Source organism: Vicugna pacos, chromosome 1 (genome assembly GCF_048564905.1).
Source record: "Vicugna pacos chromosome 1, VicPac4, whole genome shotgun sequence".
Lineage (NCBI taxonomy): Eukaryota > Metazoa > Chordata > Mammalia > Artiodactyla > Camelidae > Vicugna > Vicugna pacos.
The window spans coordinates 17,108,484-17,113,970 of NC_132987.1; the positions used below are offsets into that span (position 1 = coordinate 17,108,484).

Sequence of the window (5,487 nt, forward strand, 5' to 3'; positions counted from 1 at the left end):
GAGATGCGCTTCCTCTGGGCAAAGATCATAAAGCTGATTCCCCTCCTCTCAGCTTGCAGCCCAGACACCACCTTCACTGACCAAGCTGTCTGCAGCAACCACCCAGTCACTTCTGTTATGCCACCCCTAGTTTTAATTTTCTGCACACCTCTTACCATTAGCTGTTACCATTCTTACTTTTTCTTACGTGTCGTCTTCTACTCACCTTTGTTAGAATAGAAATTTTATGAGTGCAGGAATATTGTCTTGTTTATAACTCTTTCTCCTGCATCTAGAATTCTTTACCTAGCTAAAACATCTTTCTAAAATGATGCTGAGATGATTCTTGGAGATGTATCAAAGCTCAAAGAATTTGTCAACAGCAGACTCACATTATGAGAACTCTTCAAGTTTTTCAGGCAGAAAGAAAAATGATGGTCAGAGGAAGATCTGAATCTATACAAAGGGATGAAGAAATGGTATCTAATGGGTAAATAGAATACATTTTTTCTTACTATTTAAAGCTTTTTAAAAACTACCATTTAAACAACAAAAAATGAAGTGACATATGTAAAGGAAAATGTATGAAAATTATAGGACAAAGTTTGGGAGGAAAAAAGGGAAGTATACTTTCACCAGGTTCTTAGACTAGACGTGAAGCAGTATAACATCATGTGAGAAGCAGACCATAATAAGTTAAAGATGTAGACTGTAAACTCAAGTTCTTTTCCCAAGTGATTTTTAACTGGAACAATTTTGACTCCCTCCTCCCCTGGGGAAATGTTTGGCAATGTCTGCAGACAACGTTGATTGTCATGAATGAAGGATGTTGTTATTGTCTAGTGGGTAGAGGCCAGGGAGGCTGTCAAACATCCTACAATGCACAGCACCCCACACACAACAAGGAATTTTCTGGTCCAATAGGTCAAGAATGCTGACCTTGAGAGACCCCACTCCAAAACCATCTCTGAAATATAAGCCAACAAAGGAAAGGCTGAATCACAGCAAATATTCAATTAATTTTTAAAAGGCAGGAAAAGAGAGAGGAAAGGATAGAAGGACAAATGGAAAATAGCAAGACAATCATATTAATAATCATATTAAATCAATAACATGCTGCCTATGAAAAATGTCCCTTAATTATAGACACAAATAAAGAAAAATAATGGAAATGGTTATACCATACTAACAGTAGTAGAAAGAAACCCAGAATGGCTAAATGCCTATCAAATTAAGTAGATTTCAGAGAAAAGATTATCACCACATACAAAGAAGTTCACTTCATAATGATAAAGTGGTCAATTCATCAAGAGGCCATAACAATCTTAAATGTTTATATACCTTACAACAGAGCCTCAGAATGCATGAAGCAAAAACTGATAGAACTACAGGGAGAAATAGGCAATCAACAATAATAATCAGAAATATTCATATGGAAGATGGAACATTATCAGTCAATTTGAATTAATTGACATTTATAGACTACTCTACCCCGAAACAACAGAATGCACATTCTTATCAAGAGTGCACAGAGCATACCTACATATTTGGAAACTGACACACCCTAAATAATCCATGGGTCAAACAAATAGAAAGGGAAATCAGAAAGTGTTCTGAACTGAATGAAAACAAGAGCATATAAAATGCTGTAAAACAGTATGCGGGGGTAATATTTGTAGCACTGAATGCCTACAGCGAGAAAAGAAGAAAGGTATCAAATCAGTAACTTCATCTCCCACCTTAAGAAAGTAGTAAAGGAAGAGCAAATTAAACCCAGAACAATTGGAAGAAAGGTCTGAAATCAATGGCTCAGCTTTTCTCTTAAGACACTAGAAAATGAAGACCAAATTAAATCCAAAGTAAATAAAAGGAACAAAATAATAGAGATCACAATGGATATATAAATGAAATAAGAAAGAGAAAAAAGAAGACAGAGAAAATTAATGAAACCAAAAGCTGGTTCTTTGAGAAGATTTAAAAAAATTGGTAAATGTTTAGCTAGACTGATCAAGAAGAAAAGACAAAAATAAAACAAAAATACAAAATATCAGGAATGAGAGAGTTGATATTACAGATTCTACAGATATTACAAGGATACTAAGGGAACATTATGAGCAACTTTGCTGATAAATTCAACAATTTAGGTGAAATGGACAAATTCCTTGAAAGAAACAAACTAGTTCAAACAAGAAAAAAATAGATAATGCAAATAGTCCTATACCTAGTAACTAACCGGAATTTGTAGTTAAAACACTTCCCACAAAGAAAACTTGAGACTCAGATGACTTCAATGGTGAATTACATGAAATATATAATCCTATTTTATATTAACTCTTTCAGAAAATTAAAAAAGAGGAAATAACTTCCAACTCATTCTTTAAGGGCAGCATTATCCTGCCCCCAAAATACAAAAAGAACATCACAAGAAGAGAAATGTAGACAAATACACCTCATGAACATGAGGCAACAATTCTAAACAAATTTTAGCAAACTGAATCCCACAATATACAAAAAGCATAACACCCCACGACCGAGTGCAGTAGACCCTCAGAATGAGAAGTTGGCTTAGCATTTGAAAATGAATCAATTTAAGTTGCCATATTAAAAAAATTAAAGAGAAAAGCCATAAGATTATCTCAACCAAGAACAAGCATTTGACAGTATCTAAATTCATGCAGAGTAATTCCCAGCAGGGTAGAAATAGAAGGAAAGTTCTTTGAACTGATAAAGGACTCTACCAAAAACTCACGGGGTGGGGTCCCCTTCAGCCACACTTGTCTATTTGCTCTCTCCCAGATTCCATACAAGCTCCATATAATCCTCCACACGAGGAAGGACAGAAACAAGATCAAGGGTCATCAGAATGTCTACATATGGGCAACTTCTTTCTCTTCTACTTACTCGAACTCTCATTTATGCCCTTTATTTTGTTGAAATGGATTGCATTTAACAATTATATACCCAGGATTTTATTCTCTTTATGTTTCTATGTCTGCAATTCTGCTGGTTGCTGTAGGTGGATGGACCATGGAATGGCTTGAAACAGTGGTTCTCAATCCAGACTATGTCACAATCACTTGTAGAATCTTCTAGATCTGTCGAATCTGAATTTCTCAAGGGAGAGCTTGCAAATCTCTCATTCTGAGATGTCCCCTAAGTAATTCTCAGGCAGGCGGCCTAGCGCCTAGACACAGACTGGCTTTTGGAAAACACCGGGTTGTGGTGGCTGTTCTCCACTTTAGAATTGCCGCAGCATGAGGAAACTGAAAGGAGTTAGGGAATGCCCTCAAGATCCACTCATATTTTATTTTCTAGATAAACGGAAATAATTTTTAAGAAATTAGAGTCTGTTTAAGGGACACCAAACCCACATTTCAAAAGAAATATTTCTTGGAAGACTGAATGAAAGAGACGGCATGCTGGGGAAGGACCATGGCAGCCACAATCCTAATGGTGTACAGATGTTGTCTCTGTGAACAGAATGTCTGACGCTGAGCATTCTGTGAGTACAGATGTGCAGCGTGGGCCTGAGGGGTGGGGCATCAGGTAGGAGGATGGTCCCCCCGCGGCCACTTTAGGCTTCCCTGGATGACCCAGGCCCAACAGCAGAAACACAGGTGCTGTCCTGTTTTGCACAAATTCCCTGCATGCAGCTCCTTCAGTTCCCTTCTCTCACCACCCTCTAGACCAGCAAGGCAACAGACAACATCGCAACGCACCTACCAGGCCAATCTCCCCAAGGTCTTCTCCCTCTAGGAGAAGGAGTCTCTGCCCTGAAACACCCTATTGTCCCCTTCTCTTTCTGCCAAACAAATGCAGAGGCTCCCCATCTCCTGCAGACAGATTCTGCAGGAGGGGTTGTCACCATTGACCTCAAGGTACTGAGTCTTGCCCCTGGCCAGCAAGAACACTCCATTTCATTTGCATATGAGTATGCTTATTTTACAGAAAGGAAACTGAGGATCAGAGAGGTTGGAAAACTTGCCCAAGTTCATCAGCAGTGCAGAAGTCTAACCCAGGGAGAGCAGACTCCAAAATCCAATACCATATGCTATTTCTCCCCTCCTCCAAAAAAGAGGCAGAAATATGCTGAGGTTAAAAGTGATTAATAAGGCCTTTCCTTTTAACTTTAGCAGTCCCCGGTCACTGTTTATGATTATTTCCTTGTCACTGGTTACTGGGACTCAAACTTCAACTTGCCTGCCCTTGGTCTGGGAGGAGACTTCTCTGGCTGAGCTGTTCCTGCTATGTGACTGAACTTGAGTTTTTGTGACTCTTTTCCTAAACAGATTCTCCTCGGGGCCTTTCACCCTGCTGGATGAGCTGCCTCAGTTGATCTTAGTTTATAGCGTGCTGTTTTACCTGGAGCTCCTAGCCTGCTCATCACTGTTTCTTTAACTGATTTGAGTTCAGTCTTCACCCTGCTGCTTCTGCCTGGTCCAAAAAGAAGGCAAAAGAGAAGAGATTTCTGCCTGCTGCCTCCTGGAATTCGGCTACATTCTTCACTTCCTATTTGGACCTGCCTGTTGGGACCACGGCATTACAAGGGCCACCAGCCTTGCTCTGACCTCCACCTACTCACTTTCCTCTCTTACACACAGTTAGTCATGAATTGGGTTCTTATTGCTTTGAGCATGGTACGTTTCTGCTTCTGCAGGCTGTTCCAGTCCAGTGCTTAAAGAGGTCAAGTTTGTTTTTCTTCCTTGGTTTTTTTTTTTTTAACAGTATAGATCAGAACATCATGAGAATTAGCCTAAGCTTTGGAGTTCTCTGATGGCTATGAGATGGAAGGAGAGACCACCATCTCACGAGGGAGTAAATTCATAAATCTGGAGTCTATTTGTACTTCTGTAATAAGTCCAAAGAAATCTATTTGCCTTAAAACACTTTTCTTTAAGCCAAGAATTCCACTAAATAAATGATCATGCATTTAAATATCTGGGTGTCATATTTCCCAGGGAGAGGTGTATTAGGATAGGCTAGTTTATACATCAGTAACAAAAAGAGCAAAAGCTTAGTGGTTCCTAATAGTAAATGTCTTTTTCACGCTCCTTCTGCACTGCAGGTGCACTGCACTGCACTGCATCCCTTAGGTCCAGTGCAGGGTGGCTGGGGACTCTGCACCGTGAATCCTCACCTCAGGGTCCAGGCTGATGGAATATCCAACATCTTGAATGTTGCTGGTAGTCACCTCGAAGGAAAAGCGAGCTCTGGAAAATCGTGTCTTGGTTCTTGAAATTTCTTCCTAAGAATGTGATATGTCACTTCCATGTCCGTCTACATTTTATTACCCAAAGGAAGTCATGTGGCTACAACTAACTTGAAGGGGAAGGGAAGTACAATTCTATCATGTGCCTGGAAGTGAGGAGAACCAGAAATATTTGGTGAAATGCACCAATAATTACCACTAGAGGCTGGAGTAAGAGCTAATACCTACAGACAGTGCAAAGGGTCTTACATTGGTGAAAAAATGAAAGTGATGAGCATTTTCAAGTTAGAAATAAATAG

General features: G+C 39.6%; 1 long non-coding RNA gene across 1 annotated transcript; it reads left to right on the forward strand.

Moving 5' to 3' along the window:
* The first annotated feature begins 3,098 nt into the window (after positions 1-3,098).
* On the forward strand, positions 3,099-4,914 carry LOC140687063 (uncharacterized). The gene is made up of 2 exons (XR_012061202.1): positions 3,099-3,481; positions 4,269-4,914. It is a non-coding gene; the product is annotated as an uncharacterized lncRNA (long non-coding RNA).
* Positions 4,915-5,487: the final 573 nt, after the last annotated feature.